This window comes from Anastrepha obliqua, chromosome 5 (assembly GCF_027943255.1).
Source record: "Anastrepha obliqua isolate idAnaObli1 chromosome 5, idAnaObli1_1.0, whole genome shotgun sequence".
NCBI classification, from domain to species: Eukaryota; Metazoa; Arthropoda; class Insecta; order Diptera; family Tephritidae; genus Anastrepha; species Anastrepha obliqua.
Genome location: NC_072896.1, coordinates 44,829,449 through 44,844,135, shown reverse-complemented (window position 1 = coordinate 44,844,135; position 14,687 = coordinate 44,829,449). Strand labels below are relative to the sequence as shown.

The following is a 14,687-nucleotide window of genomic DNA, read 5'->3' as shown; positions in this document are numbered from 1 at the left end:
CTGGCCAAATGCAATTTTCCGAATAGGTAGAAGGGTACAGGGAGCCACATCAGGCGAATACGGCGAGTGATTGATGGTTAAAATGCGATTTCTAGTCAAAAAATCAGTCACAAGAGTGGATCGATGAGATGGTGTATTATCATGCAATGAACGCCAGCTTCCTTGTTCGCGGTATTTAGGGCGAATTCGACGAATGCGTTGCAACAAACCCTTCAAAACGACAAGATAGAAAATGGCATTGACCTTTTGGCCCGTTGGCACGAACTATATTACTTGTGGACAATTTGCTTGGAAACGTAAAAGCAAATGAGCATCGACTTGATTTTTGATTTCTCCAAACACGATTTTTTGGGTGGTAGCTCGTCTGGGGTCTTCCATTCGGCACTTTAACGCTTAGTTTCAGGTTCATGTTGGAAAAACCAGGTTTTATCACCAGTTATAATGTTGCAAGGAAAGCTCTCGTCTTTTCTCGCCTCTTTAATGAGGTCTTTCGAATGTTGAATTCTGAGCAATTTTTGGTCCTCGGTTAACTTGTGCGGAATGAAACGTGCACGAGTACCTTTCGTGAGCCCAAATGATGAGTTAAGATGTGATAAATCGATACTTTGGAGATATTCAACTTCGATTCCATGAATTTTAACGATGATTTCGGTTAATTTTTGATAAATTTACGAACAATTTTGATGGAGTTTTCGGTGATTACTGATTTTGGGCGGTCCGTATATTCATTGTCATTTATGTCCTGACAACCACCTCAGAAACGTGTCAACCACTCATGAACTCTGGCACGAGATAGACAATCATCGCCATAAACTTTTTTCATCAATTCAAATGTTTCGGTAAACGTTTTAGCGATTTTAAAACAAAATTTGATATTAGCTCTTTGTTCGAAACTCATTTTTGTACTGATGACATAAACATACTGACACTTTAGACGCAATAACTTCGCTTCCACTGAACCGAATGTCACCAAGCTTTCACTGGATGTCAGGTAGGGACGCACTAACTCCTTAAAAAGATGGCACCATCAAAAACATTTTTATGACGCCAGTCTTGTTTATTTTGGGCTTCACCTTGTAAATCGCAAAAACAAAAAACTTTTTTTCTTTTTTTTGAAATTTTCTTTAAAACGTTTGATTTGTTCAAAACATTAAGTATATATAAGCAAAGGATAGAAAATTTAATTGCCTTTAATATGTTAATATACCGATTTTGCCTTTTTTTCCTTTAATCCAAACTCATTATCTGGTGGTATCTCGAAAAAAACATAACAGAAAAAAAATGTATCCAATATATGGATTTTCAGACTCAGCTATCAACTTTACATAAGAATTGGATTTTCTTGTTCTGGGATTTTTTGGTTGTAAACTTGTGTAATTGGTGGTATACTATTTACGAGCGCGACGCTATTCTAAATTTCCTAAAAAAGAAGTATCTCTCTCTCTCTTAGCTTCACAGTCTGTGGTGGACGATAGCTTCATCAACAATCCTCCTCCAATTCAGCCTCTCTCTCTCCAATTACGAATGTTCATCGCTTTTAAGTCTGCTTCTACGCCATCAAGCCACTTCTTTCTTGGTCGGCCTCTCTTGGACGCAAATTAAAGACCCTTTTTTGGATTCTTTCGTTGGGCATTCTTACGATGTGGCCAATCCATCTAACCCGCTGCGTTTTAATTAACGTATTACATTTTCACCACCCCTAAGGTTTTCAATTTCATTTTGGCCGTTTTCAAGCCGAATAGGACCGTAGATTTTTCTCAATATGGCTCTTTCAAATCGCAATAGCTGGTTTATTTCATTAACTTTCAGTGTCCAGATTTCAGCACCATAAGTAAGAATCGGACGTATCAAAGTTTTATACATCTTGATTTTCTGCATTCGTGATAAAACCTTTGATCTGAACAATTTTATATTTGTATAATATGTCTTATTAGCAGATTTAATTCTTTCATCTATTGCAATTGATGTGTCTTTACTCGCTGATAGAACGAATCCTAAGTATTTGAATTCATTTACACTAGGTACATCTATAGGTAAATTGTTGGCATCCATATTACGTGCTGAGCGAAGCATCAACTTAGTTTTTTCGGCGTTGACATACAGTCCTATACTTTTTGCTTTTGTTTTTAGCAGCTTGAATATACGAATTAGTTTGTTTTTTGCTTTTTGCCGTGATGAGAACGTCGCCAGCATAAGTACATATTTGAAAATCTTTGTCAAATATTGTTCCGGACCAGTTAATATCTTTTAAAACTGTGTGCAACATAAAGTTTAAAATCAGAGCGGACAATGTGTCTCCTTGTTTAATGCCAGACAGTACCTGGAAGGGTTCAGACATTTCGCCTTGTACTAGCACCTCGCAGGTAGTATTCTTCAACGTGCAGTGGACCAGTTCAATCAGTTTCAACGGCATGCCAAGTTTTTGGAAACAGTGTTTGATTTGCTTTCTGACTAGACTATCAAACTATCAAACGCTTGTTTAAAATAAGTAAATAGGCAGAATATAGCAATGTTATGCTCCAAAATTTTGAAAAATTTGGTTTACCAGCAAACCTTGATCAATTGTCGATCGTTTGCTTCTACAGCCACACTGGTATTCATCTATTATATTATTTCATCAGCATAAACTTGTATACGCTCGTACACAATATTTGTGAACACTTTGTAACCAACGTTCAATAGCGATATTCCTCGATAAGTTCGACATTCGGTCTTATTGCCCTTCTTATATATTGGCACTATTACACTTGATGCTTTCCATTTAAATTCAACCGGGCTATTCGGGTCATGTTCTTCGATTTCGATGTAACTTAAATATGTTGCTCTCTGGTCAAAATAATGAGACACGTATTTTTTTGTTCGCCCGAAAAAATTTTTTTTCAAGAGTTATCGGCAATTTTGTTTTTCGCCTCAAACTCGATTTTTTTTAATTATATAAGAAATTTTTTTTTTTAAATGCCCATAACTTAGTCAAAAATGAACCGATTTTAATAATTTTGGGTTCAAAATGATCGTAATTACATACACAAGCGACTTCATGTAGAAACAATTGCAAAAAAGTAGTTGAAATTTTTTTATTTAGCAAAAAAGAAAAAAAAATGAAATTTTTTCGAAATTCAATATTTCAAAAAGTGTATTTTTTTTTTTTTATAACTTTTTCCAAATCAAAAGGACATCTCAAACTTTAATTGAGCTGCATGCCTAGTAGCTAAAATGCGTTGTTTTTGAGTAATGAATTTTTGAATAAACACCCTGTTTCGCACTTTTTGTTTTTCGCAAAATAAAAAATTTTCAACTACTTTTTTGCAACTATTTCTATATGAAATCGCTTGTGTAAGTAATGACGATCATTTTGAACCCAAAATTATTAAAATCGGTTCATTTTTGACTAAGTTATGAGCATTTAAAAAAAAAAAAATCTTATATTATTAAAAAAAATCGATTTTGAGCCGAAAAACAAAATTGCCGATAAAGCTAGAAAAAAATTTTTTTTGGGCGAAAAAAAAAATACGTGTCTCATTATTTTGACCAGAGAGCAACATATTTAAGTTACATCGAAATCGAAGAACATGTCCCGAAAAGCCCTTTTGAATTGAAATGGAAAGAATCTATATAAGAAATTTTTTTTTAATTGCTCATAGCTTAGTCAAAAATAAGTCGATTTGAATGATTCTGGGTTCAAAATAACCGTAATTACTTACATAAGCGATTTCATGGAGAAATAGTTGCAAAAAGTAGTTGAAAATTTTTTCTTTTGCGAAAAACAAAAAGTGCGAAACAGGGTGTTTACTCAAAAATTCATTACTCAAAAACAACGCATTTTAGCTACTAGGCATGCAGCTCAATTAAAGTTTGAGATGTCCTTTTGATTTGGAAAAAGTTATAAAAAAAAAAAAAATACACTTTTTGAAATATTGAATTTCGAAAAAATTTCAATTTTTTTTCTTTTTTGCTAAATAAAAAAATTTCAACTACTTTTTTGCAATTGTTTCTACATGAAGTCGCTTGTGTATGTAATTACGATCATTTTGAACCCAAAATTATTAAAATCGGTTCATTTTTGACTAAGTTATGGGCAATTAAAAAAAAAATTTTCTTATATAATTAAAAAAAATCGAGTTTGAGGCGAAAAACAAAATTGCCGATAACTCTTGAAAAAAAATTTTTTCGGGCGAACAAAAAAATACGTGTCTCATTATTTTGACCAGAGAGCAACATATTTAAGTTACATCGAAATCGAAGAACATGACCCGAATAGCCCGGTTGAATTTAAATGGAAAGCATCACTTGTTATCCATTCATTCACTTGTTACCCATTTTATTATTTTCCCAAATGGTTTTTACAAGATAGTGTATTTGCTTGTGCAAGGATTGCCCTCCATATTTTATGAGCTCTGCCGGGACTCCGTCTTCCCATCCCTTTTATTGTTTTTTAATTTATTTATTGCTGTGGTTACTTCAATTATACTAGATCCGTCAATCAATATTTCGGCTGTATGCATCTCCTCTCTTTCATTGCTATGACTTTCGTTGAGGAGCTCGGTGAAATGTTTGTTCCATCTATCTATCACTTGTTGCTTGTCACTAATAATAAAGGTTTTTCCAATAACAGGTGTTATTTTGAATGTGATTGCGCTATCGAGGGATGATTAACGATTTTTTATGGCCGGAATTGGATGGTATTGATTTGGACAACGTTTATTTTTAACAAGACGGTGCTACGTGCCACAAAAGCAACGAAACCATTGATCTTTTACGGAAAGAATTTTCGGACCGTGTTATCTCTCGAAGAGGTTATCACAATTGGCCACCGAGATTTTGTGATTTAACACCATTGGCTTTTTTTCTTTGGAGCCACGTGAAAGAGAAGGTCTACGCCAATCGCCCAGGGCGATTCGGTTATGGAAAATTTCATGAAAAGGATATTGTCCTGTAAGCGTGGCCGTGGTGCCTGGTGTTATTTTCCACTATTAACGGCATACCTTCCTCTTTATAATGCAATAAACATTCGATCATTTATATTAAAAAATTGCATTTTTCTTTGAAAATCAAAATAACACTTCTGTTTGGAAAACCTATTATTTCCATTCTTGTCCTTACAAACGTGGGTTCTTGGTTGGAAAGGTTTCTGTCTTTTTACAAGAAGTATGCACGCATTAATTTTATTTATTTATTTATCTATGATATGTGAGTGCTTAAGTACGACTTCAAGTTCTTTCTTTTAGTCGCATATTTTTTAAACAAATTACTAATTATTAAGGTTATGTCCGTTCTTAATTTTTATGCTCCTTTAATGACTTCTAAAATCGCCTAATCTGCAGTTAATGGCAACAGCATAGAATTCAATGAATTTGCACAGTTTAAGTATAAGCATTGCAGTATTTTGTACTTCTATTTCCAAATGGCTCACAAACTGCAAATTGTTTCATACCTACATGCGAACGCATCATCGCTGCAACAAAAGCGCAGGGCGCACTGGTAATTTTCTCATGTCTGTACGCATATTATCAGCTATTAGCTATATAAACTACATTTTATTATGGCTCTTAAAAAGTGTATGGTTATCAACTTAATTACACTTGGCACCTTATGCTTGGTTGGCTTTGCTGACACACAAACATACATTTGGTGTATATCTATCTATACATTGTGTGGCGAAGGCGTTTTTTGTGTGAAACAATGTAATGTTAAAATGCATAGTACTGGTATGTTTGCAAATATGTATATTTTACAATATAAGTATAGAGCTTACAACTATTTAAGTAGATATTTAACTATGCATGCATTTGTGTGTACTGATGACGCGAATGCTGCACTGATGCACCAGAGGACACAATGCTATTTCGTAGCTTGAGCTGATGATGATGCTGATGCTGATGGTGATGGCGATGGTGATGCTGCTGCTGCTGCTGAGCTGGTTATAAAATTAAGTGGAGTAGTTGTGTGCTGTGGTGTGGTGTGGTGTAGTGTAGTGTGGCGTAAAAATATCACAAGCGTCATAAATTCCATCGCTGTCATAGTCTTTTACCGACACACCAATTAAATGCATACCCCTCATTTAACACAATAACCTTGAACCTTTTTCACATTCGCACTGCAAATCTTCATCTATGTTGTTGTTGCAGTTTGTGCTGCTGCTGCTGCTGTGGTACCACCCTAAAGTGATCAGCATGATGATGAGCATAACGCAACACTAACTTGACTATCACCAACAGCCATGCACCGTCCCTAAACAGTGCAAAGCAACAAAACACAACGCGACACCAATATGAGTCTCGAATTAGTCTGTCCAGACTCTGCCGCCAACTCACTTTAAACTCATAAAGGCGCTGCTCAATCAAGATAAACATAGCATTTACGCGCTCCTGGTATGCACCAGAAACACTACCACATATTTGCACCACCGCCACCAACACACACATATGTGTGTATGTGCATGTGTACTAGGCAACACAACAACAACAACAATACTGATGAGTGCTAGTATTGGATCAATGCCAGCAATGTTCTGCGTTCAGTGTTCACTGCTCAGCGCATCCTTTAGACTGCTAAGCTATAGCGCTTATGGACCAGTTAGCGATGTCTAGCGAACTGCTGACTTTTTCAAAACATTTTTGTGTGTGCTTATTGTTGCGTAAAGCACCAGCACCAGCACCAGCACCAGCATAAAGAAATCCATAGTGTATGGTCGTTTTCTTCAAGCACAAAAACCAACATTTATCCGCTTTTATTTATTGCTTTAATGCGTCGAAATGTTGAGCTTTAATATTGGCTTTTTCTCAAAACTCTCGGCTAAGGGAAGACTAACCGTCAACTTAGGCCCCTCAGCTTTCCGCTTATTGGCCCCGCTAGCAACTCATCCACCACTAATATAAACCAGCAACTCCTCTGCTACTACTCCCTCCCCATTTAGTAGGTGTGTGTATGTTTGTATGTACAATGGAACTGCTTTTATTTGTTCATTCGCTAGTGAGTTAGGATGGTTAGCATGGCACTCTGTCTGTCTGGCCGCCGCTTAGTAAACGCCTGTAGCCACTTAGTGCGTATGATGTTTTATTTGTTGTTAACTCTTCACGGACCTGTTAAAATTCAACCGCGCATGAAAATCTTATTGAATCGCTTGCAGTCATAAGCAGTTTGCTGTGCATACATACTTGTCGTAAATAGAGTATGGTGAGTGTACGAATATGCGCATGCGCGTATTTTTTATGGCGTAAAGTTGATAATTTCTGTGTATGAAAATATCTGTATTCAAGTAAAAAAAAAGGAAAAAAAATTAAAAACTTTAGTGCATTAAAACCGATTTTTGGTGTTAAGCACAAATGTCGTGCAAATAAAGAGGTCTGACTCATGTTTAACGAAGTTATGCACAGAAGATTGGAACTCCGTTTAACCGTTTAAGTCATCCATACCTACAGTATATTGGTCACATATGTGCATTTGTACCTATATATAAAAAACATAAATAATTTGAGGGCGATATGTGGATTAATAAAAATAAATATAATATATTACTTAATAAGTTTGTATAACTAAACTCCGCCAAAATCGCTTAAGTGGCTATCTCACCAATCAAGAAGAAGAAAAGAAGCAAATGCCTTCGTCTTTTTCTTGTTCTGTATTGGCCCAGTAACAGCTTAAAAGGCCCGTTGCGGCAACGCATTTGACTTACGTGACGTGTAAAGCGTACCAGGATATGTCACATACGAGGTGTGCTCAAAAATAATCGCGAATTTTGAATTTTCGCAGGTAACGTATATCCGAATTTCGATTTTTTTGTAGCGATATGTTGGTACTCATGTCTCTCACTCATGGCGACGAGTTCGGCCATTTTGAATGTTCAGTTAATTGTTGACAGCTGCTTTGCTTGCACGTGTTTCGGCTCGTCTTCGATTTTTAGCTATTCAAAAAGATGGATCAAAGAACCTTTATCAAATTTTGTGTGAAAAATGAAATTAAGTGAGCGGATGCATTCCGAGAATTGACTGTGTCATACCGAGAAGCTACTTTGGACCAAAGCAACGTTTATCGGTGGTACAAAATGTTCTCAGAAGGCCGAGAAGATGTGAACGACGAAAAGCGTGCCGCACGCCCGAACGCTGCAAACGAAAAAATTGATGAAGTAAAGAAAATGGTATTGGTCAATCGTCGAATCACCGTTAGAGAAGTTGCTGAGGACCTATACATATCGATTGGCTCGTGCCATTCGATTTTTTTCAATGATTTGGGCATGAGACTGGTCGCCGCAAAACTCGTACCAAAACTGCTCATTTTCGACCAAAACCAGCATCGCATGAACATTGCTAATGAGATGTTGGACTCTGTCTACGACGACCCAAATTTGCTTCAAAGGATCATAACTGGTGACGAATCGTGGGTTTATGGTTATGACATGGAAACCAAAACTCAATCATCTCAACGGAAGCTGCCGCACGAACCAAGACCGAAAAAAGGGCGCAAAGTTCGGTCGAAAGTAAAAGTTTTGCTTACCGTTTTCTTCGATTGATGATGATGCAGGGGCGTTGTGTATCATGAGTTCTTGCCACTGGGTAAAGCGGTCAATAAGGAATATTACCTGCAAGTTATGCGCAATTTGCGCAAAGCAATCCGCCAGAAACGAGAAACGCCCGGATTTGTGGAAGAACAAAAATGGGCTCTTGCATCACGATAACGCCCAACGCTGCTGCTCATACATCGTTGCTCGTGCGCGATTTTTTGGCCAAAAACAACAATCTAATGATGCCACAGCCACCGTATTTCCCAAATCTGGCCCCCGGTGACTTTTTGTTGTTCCCGAAACTGAAGAGGCCCATGAAAGGACGACGTTATGCTACGATTGACGAGATAAAAACGACATCGAAGGAGGAGCTGAACAAGATAAAAAAAATGATTTTTTGAAGTGCTTTGAATATAGGAAAAAACGTTGTGCATAATATCTCATGGGGACTACTTTGAAGGGGACAAAATAGATATTAATGAATAAAAATCAATTTAATTTAAATTCTATGTATTTTGATATTCAATTTGATATAGTAAAAAAAATCATTCATACAAATTTGTGTCATGCCAAATTTTTCTTCTCTAAAAAGGGTCTTTCAAAAATGTCGCCTAGATGTCAGTAGTGAATAATTCATAGAGGTTTGTTCGAAATATCGCAGGTTTGAATTAACGAGAGTCGACTGTAACTCCAAAAGTTAATCGAATGCCACTATGAAACTTTCCGGGATTGCTGAGCATAGCTATTAATGAAAAAATTAAGAAACAATCTAAGCTTCTCTCAAATCACAAAAAAAAACATTTTTTTCTCTATTTTTACAAAAAACCTTTTTTTTTGAACAAGAAATTTTTGGTAAAAAAAGATCATACAAGTGTTAAAAAGAACTGCAAGTATTTGGCTTTAAAAAGCTCTATACCAAAATTTTCAATATAGAATAAATCTCAAAGTTATATATTCTTTTTTTAATTTGTGCAGTTAATTTCGTCTGATATTAAAACCTCCAAAATACTTGAATCGCTTGACATGAAATCACTCACTTTTTTCACATTTATTCTGTCATCGCCATATCATTCCCCTCATTCTAATTCGAGCACTATAGCGCAAACTGAATGTTTCTTAAAGTATTTTGTGCCTAAGATTTATTAACTAAGACTCCAATTTTTTCTACTTACCCATATTAATGCTTCAGTGCCTCGTCGTGCTTAAAGGACACACGTAAATTAAAAATATGCTCAACTAAAAAACAAAAATTGTATGTGTACGATGAAAAATAAATTTATTTACTCTTATAAAAAATCGCGCTTTTCAAAGTCTTTGCTAACTTAATTTTTTTGTTCTAATATAAAAAATTATATCTAAATATTTATTTGCTCAAATTTTTAAGCGCTTCTGCCAAATCTAATGTACTACTTATACATATAAATATAGAACAAGCACCTAGCCAATTCTTTTATGAACTTTTTTTCTTTAATTAAAAGCATTATAATACGTTTTCGTAAACTTTGGCTTTATCCATCACTTCACTCATCGTATAGCACCTGAATACATTTTTTTTTTTAATTTAGAAGCCGCCTTGTCAGCCAACGCCTGTCATAAATGTAAAATATTTTCAATCCAATCACTCATGAATCGCTGAGTTATGTGCATTTATATGTACCAGTAGGTAGGAGTATATGCCATTTGCTTGATTTGGTTCAGAAAAGCTGACAAAGTGTTAGAGCTCAAAGGTGATAACGACCCTACGCATGCTAAATGTAAGTCTAATATTTAAAGAAGGAGGCAGCCTATCAAACTTCAAAGAAGTTCTTCTTTAAAGAATTTGTTTCTCTATCCCATTCACTTTGCAACTTGGGGTCAAAAAATATGTACCCCGACTTAGTATTGGGCCAATTTATGAACAAAATATTCGTTTAACGTTTTTAGGGTATATGGTTTTAGATTAAGGTCCACATAAATAACTTACTGAGTGCTTAAGGCATACATGGAGAGCTTTCATGCGACCATTTTTCATAACATAATCGTACCTATATTCTAATTCAGTAGCAGAGTGGTTTCTAAACCCACGGTGAAACATCAAATAATAAAAAAGTATTTTCCAATGGCGGTCTAGGCAGGCAAGGAGAAACTTCGCATCAAAAACATCTACTGTTCGGAGTAAGCATAAAACTGTAAGCCTCTCCATTTGCAAGACGGCATCAAGACGCATTCGAGCATACATAGAGATAGCGAGCGGGAAAATGGCAAATAGAAGAGGCCTTATATTTATGTCTATGACTTGCTTGAGCTGGAGTTGTCTCCATCACTGATTCGCTTCGCTAAAGCTAAAGTGAAATTTTGTGATTCGCTGTACGTATTTGAATATAAGTGCTGTGTTAGCCAAGACTTAGACAGAATTCTACATAACTTAGGCCAACCTGCCATTCCGGCAACACGTATTTCTAATTACCCGTAACTCCACTTAACTTAGAGTGGTGCAGGTTGTAGAGTATAAACCTCTAAGTTTCCAAGAAAACTAAGTCCGGCTCTGGCGGCTAGGCGCTTGAGATTCCTTAGCGTGCCCTTTGCGGATGACTTGATGAAATTCTCCAGCCTAGATCCCTTTTCTCTCCTCCGCTACATCAACAGCACTGGATGGCTGTAGACGGTTTTCTCTCCTCCCTAAATCCTTTCACAGGTAGTGGTCCACATTATGGTATCAAAACGGCACGTAAGTGCTACTTGTAGTGTACCTGAGGTACTCTTGCCATCTTACCTACCTACCTACCTACCTACCTAAGTCTTGGCTAACAGGGCTCTGACTCGAAAAGTTATGAGAATCTCATTATGAAACTTACAGGGATTACTGATTTTATTAAAAATATAAGGAAAAATCTGATGGGGTATATTTTGTGAAAAATGGCCAAACAGATTTTTTTCTGAAAAAAGTCCGAAAAATTAAAAAAAAGGCTTTTATAAAAATGTTAAGGGGTTACGGGATGTCAGAGGCCCGAAAATATTATGATTTTTAATAATTTTTTTTTGTTAATTGCTTTATTTTAAAAAAATTAAAAAATAAGGTTTTAATACTTAATTTTTCGATTTGATTTTAGCAAATTAAAAAAAAAAATAATAATAATTAATAGTTGTAAAAGTTATCGCTGTTTGTGTGGAGCTCGTTTCTGCAGTAGTCCCTTGCGGTGATCATCACAAGTCCTTGGATATTCATCTAAAATCAATTAATAGATAATCTTGTGCCTGATTGAAGCTTTTTTTTCAAAATTAACAATATGGCGGCCTTAGGAAATATCGAGAAAAAAACTGCAATTAGATAATTAAAAAAAAAAATCTTCAATCAGCCAGAAGTTTTTTATGTTTTTCAAATAAATCAGTATAAATTTCATTGAAATCTACCAAGCGGTTTTTAAGTTACAGTGATCACCAGTTAAAAACAGTTTTTAAAAAAGCGCTTTTTGTTAAGGGGGTCTTCTGGTCTCCAGCGAAAAAAAAATCGATTTTTTTTTTTGCATAATTTTGTTGTATGTGTATGCGAGAATACGCCACAGAAAGGATTTTTTGAAAATCGCATTTTTTCACATTTTTCTGGGCACCGAAGTGTACCCTCCTCCGGCCGTTTTATCATAAACTTTATCTTTAAACGCGTTTCCCCGAAAATCGTGTTTTTTAAGCATTTTGGTCACACTTTTCATAGTAGTTATACTCCGATTTCAATGGTTTTGGTCTTAAAAGGTTCGGAAAACTTACCGCTAAGTTTCCCCGTGTACGATTTTTGAAATTTTTTTTCATTCCATTTTTATAACCTTTTAAAGTTCAAAAAATGAGCAAAAAAAAATTTTTTTTGCAAATTGTTGCATAACTTTTGAAAAAAATTAAAAAATCTGTCACGGGAAAACTTAACCAGGGCAACTCTGAAGACAACGCATATCTAATTTTTGCTTTCTGATTACCCAGGTGGAAAAACCGTGACCAAAATGGAGACCTGTTTCATTTGGAGGTGGACGTCTTCAGCGCCATTTCAAGGTCGCGGGTGTTAATTTTTTTCAAAGTCAAAACCATTTTTTAAAAGCCAAGACATGTACCTTTAAAATAAAAAAAAATTTTTTTTTAAATATTCACAGGATTTGTCACAATCAATCCCCAAAAAAACCCTTCATTTCAGGGCCTCGCGACCAGAAGACCCCCTTAAGTATTAAATAACTCGAAAAGTATTTGTCGAATTCACTTCAAATTTTCACACAATATTTTTAAGATAAAAAAAAAATCCATTTTGTTTTTTAATTCTGACAACCCATAACCCCTTAAAGAGAACCGAAGATAGTTTTTCATCTTCAACATAGTTTTTAACTTCGAATAAAACTCAAAATTATAAAAACTAATTTAATACCAAAAATTTTAAAATTAGTTTAATACCAGGAATTTAAAAATTAGTTAAATACCAAGAATATAAAAAACAGTTTAATACCATAATCGGATATGTTGATGTTCTTTTTCGCCTGTTCTCCTCAAAAACTGCTTCTCGCTTACAAAGCCATTAATGGTAACTTTTAATAAAACGCTCGTTGCTAGTTTATTTCTACAAGATTTGGAGGTACTCGTAGCTCACATAACTCCAATCTTAAAAACTGGGAATAAGAATGACTTCACAAGCTATAGACCTATTACGAATTGGCAACAATTTCGAAATTATCTGAGATGGTTCTAAAGACGAAGCTGGTTTTGGTTATGTCTAGGCTCATAAGCCCGAATCAAAATGACTTTATTAGTCGAAGGTCTACGGTTTCGAAACTTGCAATTTTTTCTGAGCACTGTATCGTTAGGTTTACGGCTGGCTTTCAATAGATGCCATCTACTCGTACAATACACTGACTTTTCGAGGGCTTTTTATAGGCTCTTCATAAAAATTGTATTTTTTATAAAAGTAAATTAGCGTATTTCGGATTCCATTTCACCTCCTAAATTGGATAGCATCATATTTATCTAGTACGACGAGCTTAGTTGCACTGGAAAACACAACTTCTTGTCCTGTCCTATCCAGGTATCGTCTGGTGTTCCTCAAGATAGTATCCTCGGCCCACTTCTCTGTATAATTTTTATTAATCATATAAGTTCATGTTTTCAATTTTCGAAATTTCTCATTTATGCTGATGATATTAAAATTTACTCCGAATTTAAAAATTTTAATTTAAAATTTACTTGAATGTTGAAGATTTAGTTTTTTGGCACTCTGATCTGGACAGAGTTTATTCTCGATGCGAGAAAAATTGTGTACGAGTATATTTGGATACAGACAAATGCTTTCAAGTAGTTTGTTCAAGAAAATCGAAGGCCATAGAATATTTCGGGGTCTAAACTGAAAACTGTAGCCAAAATTAAAGATACAAGGATATTTTTCGACTTTAAACTCACATTCAGTAACCATAAAGATTATTTAATTCCGAATACTTGCGCTATGTTAGCCTTTATCCGGCACAATTTTACACTTTTCTCAGATCCTTATATGCTTAAAAAGTTCTGCATAGCATTTGTTAGCGCCCGTTTAGAATATGCGGCTTTTATCTGGCGATCCTCGAGCCAATTACCTACATAAAAAGAATTGAGCGGATACAAAAAGTTTTTATAAAATTTGCGTCACGGCCTCTCAACTTTTCAGAGGCATTGCCTTCATACGATTCTCGTTGTAAGCTTTATATATAATTCGCCAGAAATCCTTTTTTAGAAATTTGGCCTAAATTATTATCTTTCTTTGGCGTTATGCATCTTATTGTTTTACTTTAAGTGGATTTGTCTACCGTTTCATGCCGTCTCTGAATCTGACAATCATCTTTCTGCGACGATTTTCCATGAAGGAAATGCCATCGATCGTTTACCGAGGGATGACTATGTTAAAAATCACTCTTGGCATTATTTTCTGTTAAAAATGGTAGTCACCCACTCAATCTGCGGTGCGGGCCTAATAAGGTCCTTATCAGAAAACTTTCAACGTGAACAACTTTGTGCGTCTCTAAAGCTGCCATCTTTGACAGCCAGCGAAGTGCTGTAAAGCTTTCTCTATTTGTAAGTCCTCTTCAAGCTTCATAAATCAATATATTTAACTTTTATCTTTGATCGTTGTATCGTAGATACAAATTTAATTACAAGAGTTTTTTTGGCTGCTAATTTCAAAAATCTTGCTGCCGACTAGCGTAGAGCGATT

The 14,687-nt window shown here is 35.4% G+C and overlaps 1 protein-coding gene across 2 annotated transcripts in view; it reads left to right on the top strand.

Annotated features, from left to right (window-relative positions):
- Nucleotides 1–14,687, top strand: part of LOC129249333 (protein outspread) — a 61,083-nt gene that overhangs the window by 24,374 nt on the left and 22,022 nt on the right. The window lies entirely within an intron of this gene.